Below are 18,095 nucleotides of genomic sequence, written 5' to 3' on the forward strand. Positions count from 1 at the left end.
GGACATTTTATATAAGTGAAATCATGCAATATGTGGTCTTTTGCATTTTTGGCTCCTTCCATCGAGTTCAACATTTTTCAAGTTTCATCCATACTGTCACACATATAAGTACTTCCTTTCTTTTTTTGTCAAATAATGTACCAAATTGTCCTTATATTTTTATTAATTAGTATACATTCAAGCTGGTGCTATGTACATTTGTATACAAGTTTTTATGCAGACATATGTGGCCCTTTCTCCTGACTGTGTACCTAGGAGTGGGATTGCTGTGTCATATGGTAACTCTGGTGAAGTGTTTGTGGAACTGCCAGAATGCTGTCATGACCCTGTGTGTTGAGGAGTGCGTGCATAGCCTGTTACTTTTCTCCCGAGGGTTCTGAGAAAGAAAAAAAGGTTGAGGTGCCCTTCTCGTCACCTCACCTCTGGGAGGATGGGAGGGCATGATACCCATGAGACCTCACTGGGTCACTGGAGCTATTGACTCTCATCGCAGGATTAAGGTGGTGTTTGTCTACTTTTTCCAATGTACAGTAACTATCACCCATTCATCTACTCTACTTTTTAGAAATGAAACAAAGTCAGCCCTGGGCTCTAGTGTGAGAGGTGGAAATAAGGTTCTCTTCATAGAGGCATGGTGTGTACATTTGGAATTATTTGATAAAGACAGTTTGTCTCTTATCATGAATTTTTATTAATTCAAACATTTTTTTACATTTATATTTATTTATATATTTCGATTCATGCATAGTGTTTGGTAGATTTTCTTTTTCATGGGCACATACCACAAGAAAGTCTAGCATCATGGTTTTTATGATGCATAAAATGAATTTTAAATAAACAGAAAACTCCAAGAGTTCTGTATACCCACCATTATATATCACCATCATTGTGTTGTCTAAATATGGTATATTAGAAAATGCACTTACATTTTTTAAAAATTTTAAATGGTTATTTATTTTCAAGAGAGAGAGGGGGGAAGATTGTGAGCAGGGCAGGGGCAGCAAGGGAGGGGCAGAGAGAGAGGGAGACACAGAATCAGAAGCAGGCCCCAGGATCCAAGCTGTCAGCACAGAGCCCAATGCGGGACTCAAACTCACGAGCTGTGAGATCGTGACCCGAGCTGAAGTTGGATGCTTAACCAACTAAGCCACCCAGACATCCCTAGAAAATGCATTTAGATAATATATTTAACCATGTCAGAGTTGGGAACATTATAATTTCACATGATTTTATTCCATACATGCGAATCCCTTGAGAAACAAACAAGCATACAACAGCAGACACATAAGACAGCTATTCCTAGAGTGATGATAAAAAAAATAATAATTATTGCTAAACTGAATGAAAAATATTTACAGAACCCTTTTTAGTGAAGCAAAAGCATGAGATATGTCACAGAAAATGTGAGCTTCATTTGAAAGCCCATTGTCTAAGGCACAGCCTTCCAGTTATGTGACTCTGACTCTATGGGAGGTATTTTAAAATTCTAGCTTTTATGTAACTCATCTTGTTCCAATGTGCTCCTTAACTATTTTCAAGCAATTACATTCTGTTCTGGGGTAAGGAATTCTTTTTTTTTTTTTTTTCCTAAACTCCTGTCTGTCTTCATTTGAACAATCATTTCAACATTTCTGATCTGTACATGTGACAAAAAAGTTGTTGAGCTGGAAATTGTATTTTCCACTGAAGCATGGGGAAATACGGTCTTCTTAGATGATGGATGAAGACTGAGTAGGAGGGTAGGCACAGGGATATGTGAATTTAGTATCCAGGAGAAGTATTTCTGTGCAAAGGTGAGAATATAAGTAAAGAGGACAGCCGTTAAAGATGTGGAGAGGGGTGCAGGGCTTTAAAGCATATATTTATTTATTTATTTATTTATTTAAATTTTTTTTTTTTGACTAGGCTTCACATCTAGGGCAAACCCCAGTGCTGGTCTTGAACTCACAACCCAGAGGTCAACACCTGAGATGAGATAAAGAGTTGGACACTTGGACACTTAACCCATGCAGCCACCCAGACCCACCTAAAGCATAATTTTAAATGATCAATTATAAAAACTTGGAATGTTGGAATTAAGGTTCTTTCATGGGAAAGAACCATATCTTTTCAGATTTAACATCTGAATTTACCACACCACCCTATTCAGATGCTTGGTCTTTATTTCTATTTTGGCGAAACCTAAACCTTAACCAAGGGGTGGTGTAGAATTTGGTCATAGTGCCTGTTAACTGAATGAATGGGTGGATGGATACAGGATTATTTCAAACATGCCTTGGAAAGTCTTGGATTTTTACGTCCCAGGGCAGAGCTGTTCATGCAGCTGTCTAAAGCCGTAGTGTTGGGTGGCTGAGGGGATGCAGCTTCTCAAGACCCAGGAACCGATGGCTGCAAGATGGGAAGCATTTCGAGTGTGGAAGACCGGCATACACTTCATGGTTGCCATAGAAACGTGACTCTGTTGTGACAACCATGATGACTTTTCAATACAGAGACGGATTGGGAAGAAGAGGGGCCTTCAAGTGTTTGGAGCTTAGCTGAAGGTGTGGGTCCCCTCAGTGGAGCTGATCTGTCCCAGAGTCTGGGGAGACAAAGGAATCCAGGTCCAAGTCTCCTCTTTCCTTCTTTGGAGCTCGGCACCCAGAGTGTCTCATGGGTAAACCTGTTGGGGTCTGGTCTGGGTCCAGTGAGTGTGGGTCCTGCTCCAGGGGTGTCCTGGAGCTACTGTCCTGTGAAGGCAGGGGTGCGGGAGGGAAGGCAGATAATGACTATGCACCTGGCTTCCCTTCTGCAGAATGGGGGTGTGAATGCTTCACCCACAGGGTCGCCGAGAACACTCGGTGATACACATGACCAAGTCCCTGGCCCTGTGATTACTGCAGGATCATGAATGCCTGTATGATTTCAGGCCACTTGTTACTTCTTTTCTTCTTTGTTGTTAGGGGATAGAAGAAAAAGGCCCGGTGACAAGTTCATTGTAACATGTAGTTGTTATGATCACAGCCCACTTGTTGTGAAGTAGGGAAGCTGAAGAGGCTCCATTTTACAAGTGGTTTTTCTACCAGGCCCCATTTAGCCTGCCAGGCTCCACATTTGGCCTCTGAATAAGACAAAGAGCTATGTTCTCACTTCAACGGGGAAGCAAGAAAGTTAATCATTCTCTGAGATTTGTCGAAGGCCCCAGACACCTGATAACACCTAAGAAGAGCCAGATCCAAAACATGTTCCAGGACATTGGCTTCAAACAAACCTCAGCTGACGATGGCATCAATACCCCTACCTTTGGTACTTTATGAAATAACACCTATTGTTCACCTGACGCTTGCCTTTGATTGGACACTACCATGGATTCCCCTGGAACGTGTACCCTAAACCCTTTTTAAATACAAACTCCTAGCCCAAAGCAATGACAAGGCTCATTCTCCTTTCCTTTCTGAGTCTCCCCCAGGCACTGTGCTATTTTCTGTCATTCATGCTATTTGATAAACTCTGTTAGCACTTTCTCCAGCTAACGTTTGATTTCTACCACTTTTGAAGCCAAGGACCCTCTTGGCTGGTCCTGTGGTACCGTTCCCTGGGTTCTTGGACTCAGCTTGACTGCATCAGTATCAATGTCAGTGTCACTAGACTAGTGCCTAGCATGCTGCTGGGCACATAGTTACTCTTGCAAATCATAGCGATAGCTGGATCTGTCTCTCCCTCTTCAGAACTTCATTCCATTGGCCACGCTCTTATCAGGTGCCGGAAGGAGACAGGTTATGAGGATCTGAGTCCTGGTGGCTGCTGAAACCTCTACCCCATATTCAAGGACAACAGTCCTCAGGAGACACTAACATTTCACATTCCTGGTGGGATATGATGCCTGGCACAAGTGAGTTCATAGACCTGAACAAAAGCATGTTGTGGAATAGCTCTTGTAAGGTTCAAAAACTAACCTAAAAGCAGAGAAACTACTTAAACCACGTCATGGGAGGAGAAGTTTAGCAGGTGGAATTTCAATCCACCAACAGGTGTGTTAGTAAATCTTGAGGCCCATCTTAGAGAATTCCTCATTTGTCTGAAAGGGACAAATCGTGCACCTGAAAATGACTTGATCATTAACATGCACTTGCAATAAATATATTTTTTTCTGATTGCATAAATAATAATTAATGAATTCTATGTTTCCTCAGAACAATGTGAAAATAGGCATTTAGAAGGGATCGTAGCAACTTGAGATCTTAACACAGATTCTTTCCTGGTTTGCTTGGTTTTACCCATACTACAAAGAAAAAAATTAAGGGCCTAAAATTTTTGTAGTGTGAGTTAAAAGTGTCACTTACAAGACTTTGGAATTTTTATAATAATAATTACCAACATGTCTTCCCTGCTATCATGATACCCAGAATTTTCCCTTATACAAATCAGAAGTTGTTAAATGTCAGTATGATTATATTCCTGGTACGTGACGTTTTAAGTTCAGTACTCATGGACCACAGTTTCCCTCAACATGCCATGTCCCCAAGCAACTATTTAGTTTTTTTGTCAATAGATTAGTTTTGATTGTCTGTAACTTTGTGTCAATCGTTGCATTTTATTTTTATCTGGCTTATTATACTCAGGCATTTATTCATTTATTAACAGTTCCATTATCTTTTATTTGACATGAATATATAAAACACTATTGATGAGAAGCTCCTTTGACTCATCATGGGCAAAGAAATTTAGCAAGTAGAATTGCATTCCATCAGCAACTACACGTTGTGCAGTAGCTTTTGAGGCCCATCTTACAGGTGCCTGATTGCTGAAAAGCAATCGATTATACAGATGGAGACAGAAGTTGGTCTTTATAGGCATGTGTAATAAATGTCGCTAATGTTTTACTAAGAAAAAAAAAAACTATGCAAAGGGCCACATATAGTATGATTCCATTTTTTATGAAATACTTAGTGGGAGGCCCTCAATATGCTGTACCCAATAAATTACCCTCTTTCCATTCTGACTTTCAGAAGCTCTGGTAGGTTTGAGTCATAGTCCCTCCCTCTTATCTTTCCTGTGATGTTCAACAGCAGTTCAGGCTTTTGTCATAAGATGGCACCAAAGTACCACCATCATTAAACTTCTCTTCTAAGAAGTGTCTGCAAGGAATAAAAACGTAACAATAATATCCCCTAAACCCAGGTTTTGTACGTAAACAAGAGAATTTTAATTTTTTCTGAAAAAGAAAAAAAAAACCCTTGTAGGTGTAAAGGAAAATTGTTAAAACATATACTCCATTTTCCCCATTGAGGAGGATATTAACTGTGAGCCTTTCATATGTGGCTTTTATGATGTCGAGGTATGTTCCCTCTTACCCCTACTTTCTTAAGGGTTTTTATCAAGAACTGATGCTCTATTGTGTCAATTTTTTTTCTGCAGTTTTTGGAAAAGATTATAGAGTTCTTTATTCCAGAGCCTGCAGACTTTGAACACCTGGTGGCAGTAGTGCACCTTGACAATCAGTGGCAGGTATTCCAAGGGTGGTACAGGTTAGACACGGGTAGGTGACTCAGAGAGGATGGGGGTGTCAGAGCTGGATTTGGGCAGCTATGTCTTGTGTCATGGACAGGGAATGATAGAGAGGAAAAGAAGGTCTGAGCAGCCTCTACAAGGTTGGAGAAATGGAGGGTGAACACCCTGTTCTCTGATAGGGAACTTCTGTACAGTCCACACTACACAACAGCTGACAGTGATTAAGAAAGAGATAAATCAGTGATTATGATGAAAGTTAGGGTCAACAACAAATGGAACTTTTTAAACATACTTATGACATACTTATACATAATTGTAACATACTTACATACATACTTAGTGCACTGACCATGGTGTCCTCAATAAGAGATACCTGAGTGCCTTGATTAATTGCTTCAGAGGAATGTGGAAGCCTTTCAAGCACAAATGATTAACTGCTGAGCACCAGCTTCTTCTGCATATACCCCTCACCATTTCCCCGCACCTTCCCCTTAAAAAACCTTCTGCTTTTCCTGGACAGGGAAGATGGTCTTTGCAAAGTTATTCTGCCATTTTCCCAGGTTGCTGGCTTCCTGAATAGGGCAACTTTTCCTTTCTCACTGTCACTTGTCTCTTGAGCATTGGCTTTTGGTGGGAGATGCAGGAGAGAAGCATCAAGGGAAAAGACTTCAAAAGGGAAGGGCTGGAGAAGGTGCAAGGCCTTAGGACATGTTTACACAGCTGAACATGGCTGCTGCTCATAAGGAATGCCTAGAGCCATTAACATTGTCCAGGGATGGATCCTCCCTCACACCTGAGCCTTCCTTAGTCTTCTAGAAACCAATTAACTCGAAATTCAACCTTGAAAAGCTAAACCATTAGGTTGATTAACACACTTGCTTAGCTGACTTTATGCACATAGTCTTTAGCAATTATCCTAATAAAAAGAAGCTTCATTCTGGAGTCAGGGCCTCATTCAGACTCAAGAATGAGGACCTTCACTTAACTGAATTTTGTTTGCACACTCATCTTTTGCGATTCTGGCCATACTCCCTGCAACAGCTTTTGAGCTGTCTTAAAGATTTGCTGATTTCCCTAAGTCTGCAGTCACCATCCAATACTTCCCTTTCCCTCTTCTTTTCAGCTTCATTATTTTCATAATTTTATCTTCTACATCACTGATTCACTCCTCTGCTTTGTGCATCCTTCGTTGTCATGGCATTCATTCAGGTTTGCATCTTGGTTATAGCATTTTTTATTTCAACCTGACTAGTTTTTAGTTATCTCTTCAGTAAGGGATTCTCTAAGGGATTCTCTATGCTTTCTTCAAGCCCAGCTACTATCCTTATAATTTTTGTTTGAAATTCCCTTTCAGGCATCTTAATGTGAATTGATTAAATGCCTGTTCTCTCTCTTGGGGTTAATTCCTCCATCTTGTGATTTTGAGGTCAATTAAAAAAAAAACATGAATGTAGATCCTTGGTGTGGGTTGTTCTCCTTCTTAGAGAAGTTTGATCCAAATCAATCAATCAATCAATCAATTAATAATGAAATAAATCATTAAAAATAAGTAATTGCTTTTCCTATACTCAAAAAATTTGTAAATAAAACCCAAAGGAACCTAGATCATGCTTCCCATAGAGTTCAAGCTTTGAAGCACTCTATGATTCACCAGTAGAGTTGGTGTATGTGAGGGGCTTGTGTTGGACTTCTAGGGGTGGGGCCTGTTGTGTTGATTCTTAGGCGGGACTTGCCCTAATGGAGATGCACTTCCAGGGAGCGACTCTGGCCTTCACCTGGTGGCACTGTTTGCTCACTGAAGTAAGTCAGTGTTGATGGGTGTGGAGGGGGGGAAATGGTGTTGCCCTGCTCTCTTGTCTCTGAAGCAGGGCGCTCGGGCCTGCCACTCCATAGAAAGCCTGAACATAAGATCAAACAATCACCCCTCTTGTGTCCCTGGCTGCTGTCATATCCCTGCCTTAATCTTGTCTTTATTTCAGCTGTCTGCCTGCCAGGCAACACAGTACTCTCATGTTTTATCTCAGGCACAGTTGGGTCTCAAAACTCCAAACTTCAGAGACCCCCATGGCATAGACCTGCACTGATACTTTAGGAGAGGGTCTTGCTGTGCTGTGGCTGAGTGTTGGTTTGTCCCAGAAAATAGCTGGGTGACCCTGCAGGGCTTGGAGTTTGTGGTAAAGCATAGCAGAAAGATGGCACCAAGGCTCACTGCCCTCACCAGGCATCTTTGTTCTTATGCTGATGAATCACACAGGTTAATGGCACCCATAGGTTCTTTTGTCTCCAGAGAGGCAGTGCCCCCTTCCTAAATGCACTCCAAGATTGGTACAGTTTCTCCCAGTGTGACCCAGGGCATTCTCAGACCATGCTGCCCGCTCCTGGGTCCTCACCTTCCTTCTCCACTGGGATACCACTAAACCCACCAGGTGTGACCCTGTCGATGGCACAGACCTCTAAATCTTAAGACTTGGTACTCTGTTGCTTCCTTAAAAATGTGCGGTATTTAACCCCTCTCCTCCACCCAGTTAATGGCTTTAGGGAAGAGTTTTCTTGTGCAATCCCCTATGCATGTCTACACATTTTTTATTACTCTCTCAATCCTCTCTCTGTGATCAGGGCTCCCTCCCCTCTACAGCACCGATGGCTCATTTCTCCCCCAAACCAACTCTCCACGGTTCCTGCCGTCCCCAGGGTCGTTGTTTTTCTACTTGTAGGTGTGCAGGTTTGTTCTCTCAATCCTCAGATTGATTTCTTGGGTGTTCAGAATTATTTGATATTTATCTAGCTGTATTCAAGGGACGAGGGAAGCTTAGGGTTGCCCTCCTCTTCCACCATCTTAACCCATCTCCATGGTATTGTATGGAATCTATACATCAGTTTGAGGGAATAGACATCTTAACAATACTGAGTCTTCTGACCCCTCAAGAGGACATGTCCCTCCATTTATTTAGGCCACTGTTTAATTTCTCTCAGCAATGTTTAGCAGTGTTGAGTACAGGTCTTGCACATCTGTGGGCCTCCATGTTTTACATAGGGTATGCCTATGTAATTCATACTTTTTGATGTTCTTGTCAATGACTGTTTTTATTACTATTTCTAGGCATTATATTTTCACTTAACTGTTAATATCCAAATGTTGCCGGGGAATATCTTTGGTTGAAAGCACACATTACTCAAGGACAGACAGGATACTTGACTATTAGCACCTATAGTAGTCAGAGGTTACTGGAGGAACAGAACCAATGAGATGCTGATATATAGATAGAAATTTATATTAAGGAATTGAGTCAAGAGGAAGTGGAGGCTAGGCAGAATCTGATAGGAAACTTTGACAAGTTGGAGACTCAGGAAAGAGAGTTGGAATCTGAATATTGTCTGCTGGGGAACAACAGGTGCTGATGTGAAGTCAAAGGCAGTCTTTGGGCAGAATTCCCTTTGACTCAAGGGAGATCAACCCTTTGTTCAATTCAGGACTTCAATTTATCATTTGAGGTCCAATCACATTAATGGAGGATTAATTGCTTTACTGAAGTGTACCCATTCAAATGTAAATCTTACTCAAAGGCATCTTACAGAAATATCCAGAACAATGCTTGAACAAGTATATGAACACTATGGTCTTCCCACGTTGACACATTAAAAATACCATCATATTCATTTGACTAGATTTCCATAGAGGTTTTTAGATATCATTGGCAATGTACTGAACCTAGGGAGTAAAATGTCCTTCAGAAAATTGTACAGGTGGTCTCTAGAAAATCGGTCACTAATATGAAACAGTTTAGTAACTTTCAACTTTCAACCTACACCCACAACTGCATTATTTCCTGTGAAGTCACCCAGGTTTCCAGGAGTCATGGTCAAGCTTAGACTAAACTTTCATGGGATGGAGTCCACTTGAGGTAATATGTCACCACCCCATGAGGTGGGCACTAACATCCATCCTGTTTCCGGGGGCGTTTTGAGTAATCCAGTCGAGGTATCAAGAGAAATAAGATGTGGATACTAGTGGTTGAATTGGATGGACAGTGCCCGGCACACAGTAGACATCTAATATACATTTAATTATGTGAGACATAGATGTAGGTGTAAGTAGGAAATGAAACTATGTGTATGTTCTTTCATTCTTTTTATACACATAGAAATTTTTCAGAGCATTGGGGTCACAATTTTGTCATTGTTTCAACCGGTTTTAAGAAAATTTTTGTCTTGTTATCTAAAATAATGTCTTTTAATTGGGAAAAGATAAACTGTAGAAAATGAAAAAGATGCCTCTGTGTAGATGTGTATGACCCTGCAGTGGGTCTTCTGCAAAGTGGGCAATTGAAATTTACCTTACACAGCTATTGTGAGGAGAAGTGAACAAACCAATAAAACATATCCAACATGTAATATTGTGAAACTTCAGCAAATATGTGTGGGGTCACTCCTGCGGTCTCTTCATAGCAAAAGAGATGACTTAACCGTGAACAACTCATAGACATCATTGGGATTTGGTGCAACAAGGAAGGAAATGTACACATATTATATGCTGGGTTAGCTTTAGTACCATTTATTTGTAGATGAGTTACCTGATTATGGTGAAGAAGAGGAAACACTCCATCCCCTAAAACTGTTCGTTTGTGTGTGCAACATAGTAATTTGACATTTATATTTGTATTATGAAAAAATCACCACAATAAATCTATCTTACATCCATCACTTTACATAGCTACAGATTTTTGTGTGTGTGATGAAAACTTTCAAGATGCACTCTCTTAGCAACTTTCACATACACAATACACTATTAACGATAAGACCATGCTGTACATGACATCCCCATGACTTACTTATTTCATAAGAGGAAGTTTGTACCTCTTGACTTATTTATTTTATAAGAGGAAGTTTGTACCTCTTGACCTCTTTCCCATTTTTGCCCACTTCTTGGCCACTGCCTAAAGCAACCACCAATGTGTTCTCTAAATACATGAGGTCTTTTTTCAGCTTCCTTTTTTTTCTTTTAAATTCCACATGTGAGGTCATATGCTGTTTATCTTTCTTTGTCTGACTTATTTCATTTAGCATTTTGCCCTTGATATCCATCCATGATGTTACAAATGACAAGATCTTATTCTTTTTTATAGCTGAAAAATATTCCATTGCATATATCAAATCTTCCCTATCCATTTATCCATTGATGGACAGTGAAATTGTTTCCATATCTTAACTATTGTAAGTAATGCTTCAGTGAACCTTGCTGATTTGTATGTAATCCCTTCAGTGAGTCATATCCCATGGCACACATCATATTTTTATTTTGAGTAGATACACGTGGGATATTAATATATGCCTCCCATTGTTGAAGTAAATCTCTACCCCATAGATTAATGGCAATGTTAGCCACACAGGGTTTAAGAGTTGCTCTTTGATCCTCGTGTCTTTTACATCAACCTCCCCCAGAAATGTAATCTTATCCAGTCAATGAGGAATGCTGGTAATGGCTACTATTGCCCACAAAAGAATATTATGTCCAATGTGTTACTCTTCAAACAGAAGTCAGAGTTCAACAGTCGCTAATTGTTGGGCCTTGCCTTCCTTCATGTGCCTAGTGGATTGATGGTGTAGGGGCCTCTTTTGTAAGGACACTTAATCCCCTTGCTTTTCTCCTCTAAAGAAAAGTCACCTTGCAGTAACAATCCTTTTCTCTTACTAATCACTTTCCTGTCCCACCTTCCTTGTATTAAAACCTTCCATTTTGTACATCTCATAGGAGCACCCCTCTATTTGCTTGATGTACTGGTACCTAATCCATTAATTATTTAATACAGCTAATTAGACCTTTACAATTTACTCAGTTATAGTTTTGTTATTTTCCTTACTAAATGCTTTTGGATGTTTATCATAATTGGGAACGTTTCCTCCACCACTGGTTCAGGAGGAACTTCACTAGGCATATTTCTGTGGACAGAAGAGAGAGGATAGATTTGGGTCATACTGGTATATCAGGTATAAGAGGAACAGGGGGGGAGCTGACCATCATGTGAAAAATGTATGAAAAACATGTGACTAAGTCAAGAAAATTAGATGTTGAGATCAGGTTCCAGTCTTGTGCTTGTCTTTGATAACTCCTTCTGTACTCTTTCTCCTGTGGGTGTGGGTCTGGGTCTCCACATCAGATGAACCCTCAGGGTACTAAATGTAATCTTCAGAGGACTAAATGGGAGGGACTACCGTCCTAGGGATAAGACAAACACAAAATCAATTCCAAAATCTACCAAGCAACCTGACCACAGACCAAAGAGAAACTAGCACTTCTATTGACACCCATGAGAAAACCAAGACTGAAGGCACACAACTGTTACTTCACTTTCCACTCTCTGGGAGTGAGGTCTCCTCTGGAGAAGGTAGTATCCTCTGAGTGCTATTGAAGACAATGGAGGTCTGGGTTACAAGTCACCTCAGTTTCCCAAGGCAAAACCTTTACCTTCAACCAAGTATTTTCTGTTTAGATCTCGGTTTCCAGGCTTCAAGATCAAGGTTGATCAAAACTACTTAGCATGGAGACTATTTGAGGCCATACATCATTGGGTGGGCACTAACATCCATCCTGCTCCTTGTGGGCATTTTCAGTTATCCACATCTAGATACCAGTAGAGGAGTGATGTGGATGCAGGTGTAAAATTGGACTGATAGTGCCAGGCACACAGTAGACATCTTTTTCACATTTAATAAACATGAGATATAGATGTAGGCATCAGTAGGATATAAAATTATGCATATATTATTTCAGACTTTTTATTGACCTGTGAATTTTTCAAAGAACACTGGGATGGTGACAGTTATTGTTTCATAATCTGGTATAAAAAAAGTTTTTATTTCTGTTTCTAAAAGTCATGTGTTTTCATTGGAAAAAAGTAACAAGTAGAAAATGAAGAAGATGCCCCTTTGGAGGTGTGTGTCACCATGTGATGGGCCATGTATGAAATGGGCAGGTTGATACTTACTCCAGACCTATTGTGAGGAGAATGAACACTTGTTCACAGAGGAACAACTGGTTCTATTATCAGGTATAAGAGGAATAGGTAGGGAGCTGACCCTCCTGTGAAAAATGTATGAAAGGGTCCATCAGGCGTTCCTGGGTGCAGCCGATATTCGGCCATGGCTCATTTGGCCATTGCTCGGTGAGACCCTCCCGCAGAGGGGTGGAACGGGTCAAAGCCACAGTCCTTCGGAAGTAAGGGGCCAGGGAAAAACAGCCGCATCTGAGACAAAACTTGGGAGAGAGGTACTGCCTGGGGCCTGGTCACGGAGAGTGAAAAAGCGGGGAGTTGACAAGAGCTGAAAACAGAGGACAGGTGCATGATTGTCGATCCAAGAGAACAGACTGGGTAGCTGGGTGGCGCCATTTTCACCACTCCCGCACATGGGCATACACACATATATAAGTGCCTCAAGAATCCACCCCAGTGGGCTAGTGGAGCCATCTAGTGGAGAGGGGTGCTGTTACACTGAACCCCGCCCAACTGGGCCTACTTCGCTCTTCAAGAACAAAAGTCTCACCGCCACCTTAATTTATGGACTATAAAGAGCTACACAGACTGACTTCTAGGTGAAAACGAAGCAATTTCAGTCCTACTTCAATCTGTTAGCAGGTTCATCTATACAATTTTCTTTCTTTTTTTTTTTTTCTATTTCTCTTTTACAATTTTTTTTTATTTTTCTAGAATACAGAAAGAGAAAAAATCATTTTTATTTTCAATTTTTATTAAAAATATTTTTGTTTAATTTTTATTACTGTATTTTTTACTTTTGTGTAAATTTTTTTCAAATTCTACTTTACTTCCATCATTGTATTTTAGTCTACTTCAGTGTATTCACCTTTTCAAATTTTCAAACAATTTCCTTTTTTTCTTTCTTTTTTTCTATTTTTTGCTTTTTCATTTGTTTTCCTTCTCTTGAATGCAGAGAGAAAACTTCATTTTTACTTTAAGTTTCTATTAAAATATTTTTATTTAATTTTTATTACTATAGTTTTGGCTTTTATGTATTTTTTTTCAAGTTCTATTTTACTTCCATCATTTTATTTGAGTCTACTAAGGATAATTCACTTTTTCAAATTTTCAAACGATCTTTTTTCCTTTTTTTTAATCTTTTTTCTCTATTTCATTTCTTTCCTTTTTTCTTAAATACAGAAAATGAAAAAAAATTCATATTTATTTACAATTTTTATTAAAAATATTTTTTAATTCTTTTCTACTATATCTTTTATTTTGTGTATATTTTTTTCAAATTCTATTTTACCCCACCATCTCATTTTAGTCTGCTTCAGTGTATTCATTTTTTCAAATTCTCAAAAGACTTCCTTTTTTTCTCCCCCCCCTTTTTTTTCTCTACTTGTCAAACCACTTTCAACACCCAGACCAAAACACACCTAGGATCTAGCATCATCTATTCAATTTGTGTGTGTGTGTGTGTGTGTGTGTGTGTGTTTAATTTTTAATTTTAATATTTTTTAATTTTAATTTTTTTTAATTTCAAATTTTCTACCTCATCAATTCCTTTTCTCCCTTCAAAATGAAAAAACGAAGGAATTCACCCCAAAAGAAAGAGCATGAAGAAACGATAGCCAGGGATTTAACCAACACAGATACAAGCAAGATGTCTGAACCAGAATTTAGAATCACGATAATAAGAATAGTAGCTGGAGTCAAAAATAGATTAGAATCCCTTTCTGCAAAGATAAAAGAAGTAAAAAATAGCCAGAATGAAATTAAAAATATTATAACTGAGCTGCAATCACGGATGGATGCAGCAGCAGCAGCAAGGATGGATGAGGCAGAACAGAGAATCAGCGATATAGAGGACAAATCTATAGAGAATAACGAAGCAGAACAAAAGAGGGAGATTAAGGCAAAAGAGCACGATTTTAGCATTAGAGACATCAGTGACTCATTAAAAAGGAACAACATCAGAATCATAGGGGTCCCAGAAGAGGAAGAGAGAGAAATAGGGGTAGAAGGGTTATGTGAGCAACTCATAGCAGAAAACTTTCCTAACCTGGGGAAAGACAAAGACATCAAAATCCAGGAAGCACAGAGGACCCCCATTAGATTCAACAAAAACCGACCATCAACAAGGCATATCATAGACAAATTCACAAAATACTCAGGCAAGGAGAGAATTACTAAAGCAACAAGGGGGAAAAAAAGCCCCTAACCTACAAGGGAAGACAGATCAGGTTTGCAGCAGACCTATCCACAGAAACTTGGAAGACCAGAAAGGAATGGCAGGATATATTCAGTGTGCTGAATCAGAAAAATATGCAACCAAGAATTCTTTATCCAGAAAAGCTGTCATTCAAAATAGAAGGAGAGATAAAAAGTTTCCCAGACAAACAAAAATTAAAGGAGTTTGTGACCACTAAACCAGCCCTGCAAGAAATTTTAAGTGGGACTCTCTGAAGGGAGAAAAGATGAAAATACATACACACACACACACACACACACACACATATAGTGTATATATATATATATATATATACAAAAAGAAACAAAACATTAGAAAGGAACAGAAAACACCACCAGAAACACCAACTCTATAAGCATCATAATGACAATAAATTCATATCTTTCAGTACTCACTCTAAAAGTCAATGGACTCAATGCTCCAATCAAAAGACATAGGGTAAAAGAATGGATAAGAAAACAAGACCCATCTATATGCTCTTTACAAGAGACCCACTGTAGACCTAAAGACACCTTCAGATTGAAAATAAGGGGATGGAGAACCATCTATCATGCTAATGGTCAACCAAAGAAAGGCAGAGTACTTATATCAGATACTTATATCAGACAATCTAGACTTTAAAATAAAGACTGTATCAAGAGATGCAGAAGGGCATTATATCATAATCAAGGGGTCTATCCACCAAGAAGACCTAGCAATTGTAAACATTTATGCACCAAATGTAGGGCACCCAAATATATAAATCAATTAATCACAAACATAAAAAAAACTCATCGATAGTAATACCATAACAGTAGGAAACTTGAACACCCCACCCACAGCAATGGACAGATCATCTAATCAAAAAATCAACAAGGAAACAATGGCTTTGAATGACACACTGGACCAGATGGATTTAACAGATATATTCAGAACATTTGATCCTAAAGCAGCAGAATATACATTCTTTTCCAGTGCACAATGAATGTTCTCCAAATAGACCATACACTGGACATAAATCAGTCCTAAGTAAGTACAAAAAGATTGAGATCATACCATGCATATTTTCAGACCACAATGCTATGAAACTGGAAATCAACCACACGAAGAAATTTGGAAAGGTAACAAATACCTGGAGACTGAATAACATCCTACTAAAGAATGAATGGGCTAACCAAGCAGTTAAAGAGGAAAAAAGTATATGGAAGTCAATGAAAATGATCACACCACAACCCACAACCTCTGGGACACAGCAAAAGCAGTCATAAGAGGAAAGTATATAGCAATCCAGGCTTTCCTAAAGAAGGAAGAAAGATCTAAGATAAACAAACTAACCTTACACCTTCAGGAGCTGGAAAAAGAAAAGCAACTAAAACCCCCAAACAGCAGAAGACAGGAAATAAAAAAGATTAGAGCAGAAATTAATGCTATAGAAACAAAAAACAAAAACAAAAACAAAAACGAGAACAAAAACATAGAACAGATCAATGAAACGAGAAGCTGGTTCTTTGAAAGAATTAGCAAAATTGGTAAACCAGTTGCCAGTTTGATCAAGAAGAAAAAGGAAAGGACCCAAATAAGTAAAATCAAGAATGAAAGAGGAGAGATCACAACCAACACAGTAGAAATAAAAACAATAATAAGAGAATATTATGAGCAATTATATGCTAATAAAATGGGTAATCTGGAAGAAATGGACAAATGCCTAGGAACATATACACTACCAAAACTGAAACAGGAAGAAATAGAAAAATTGAACAAACCCATAACCAGTAAGGAAATCGAATTAGTAATAAAAAATCTGCCAAAAAACAAGAGTCTAGGGCCAGATGGCATTCCAGGGGGAATTCTACCAAACATTTAAGGAAGAGCTCACACCTATTCTCTTGATACTGTTCCAAAAAATAGAAATGGAGGGAAAATTTCCAAACACTTTCTATGAAGCCAGCATTACCTTGATTCCAAAACCAGACAGAGACCACACTAAAAAGGAGTACTAGAGACCAATTTCCCTGATGAACATGGATGCACAAATCTTCAACAAGATGTTAGCCAACCAGATCCAACAATACATTAAAAAAATTATTCACCACGACCAAGCGGGACTTATACCTGGGATGCAGGGTTGGTTCAATATCTGCAAAACAATTAACATGATTCATCACATCAATAAAAGAAAGGACAAGAGCCATATGATCCTCTCAATAGACGCAGAGAAAGCATTTGACAAAATACAGCATCTTTTCTTGATAAAAACCCTCAAGAAAGTAGGGATAGAAGGAGCATACCTCGAGATCATAACAGCCATATATGAATGACCAAACACTAATATCATGCTCAAAGGGGAAAAACTGAGAGCTTTCCCTCTAAGGTCAGGAACAAGACAGGGATGTCCACTCTCGCCACTGTTATTCAACATAGTATTGGAAGTCTTCACCTCTGCAATCAGACAACACAAAGAAATAAAAGGCATCCAAATGGGCCAGGAGGAGGTCACACTTTCACTCTTCGCAGATGACATGATACTCTATATGGAAAACCCAAAAGATTCCACCAAAAACTTCTAGAATTGATTCATGAATTCAGCAAAGTTGCAGGATATAAAATCAATGCACATAAATCGGTTGCATTCCTATACACCAACAATGAAGAAACAGAAAGAGAAATCAAGGAATTGATCCCATTTACAGTTGCACCAAAAAGCATAAAATACCGAGGAATAAATCTAACCAAAGAGGTGAAATATCTACACACTGAAAACTATAGAAAGCTTATGAGAGAAATTGAAGAAGATGCAAAAAATGGGGAAAGATTCCATGCTCCTGGATAGGAAGAACAAATAGTGTTAAAATGTTGATACTACCCAAAGCAATCTACACATTCAGTGCAACCCCTATCAAATTAACACCAGCATTCTTCACAGAGCTAGAACAAATAATCCTAAAATTTGTATGCAACCAGAAAAGACCCTGAATAGCCAAAGCAATCTTGAAAAAGAAAACCAAAGCAGGAGGCATCACAATCCCAGATTTGAAGCTATACTACAAAGCTGTAATCATCAAGACAGTATGGTACTGGCACAAGAACAGACACTGAGATCAAAGGAACAGAATAGAGAACCCAGAAATGGACCCACAAACGTATGGCCAACTAATCTTTGCCAAAGCAGGAACGAATATCCAATGGAATAAAGACAGTCTCTTCAGCAAGTGGTGCTGGGAAAACTGAACAGCAACATGCAGAAGAATGAACCTGGACCACTTTCTTACACCATGCACAAAAATAAACTAAAAATGGATGAAAGACCTCAATGTAAGAGAAGCCATCAGAATCCTCGAGGAGAAAGCAGGCAGAAACCTCTTTGATCTTGTCCGCAGCAACTTCTTACTCAACACGTCTCC

General features: G+C 39.1%; 1 long non-coding RNA gene across 1 annotated transcript in view; it reads left to right on the top strand.

The window, feature by feature from the left end:
• Positions 1 to 10,196, top strand: part of LOC122477805 — a 28,188-nt gene extending 17,992 nt beyond the window's left edge. Inside the window, exon 3 of the long non-coding RNA XR_006295768.1 lies at positions 1,906 to 10,196. This is a non-coding gene — a long non-coding RNA (uncharacterized LOC122477805). The remainder of the gene's footprint in view (positions 1 to 1,905) is intronic.
• Positions 10,197 to 18,095: the final 7,899 nt, after the last annotated feature.

The sequence above is a fragment of the Prionailurus bengalensis genome, chromosome X, assembly GCF_016509475.1.
Source record: "Prionailurus bengalensis isolate Pbe53 chromosome X, Fcat_Pben_1.1_paternal_pri, whole genome shotgun sequence".
In the NCBI taxonomy this organism is placed as follows: domain Eukaryota; kingdom Metazoa; phylum Chordata; class Mammalia; order Carnivora; family Felidae; genus Prionailurus; species Prionailurus bengalensis.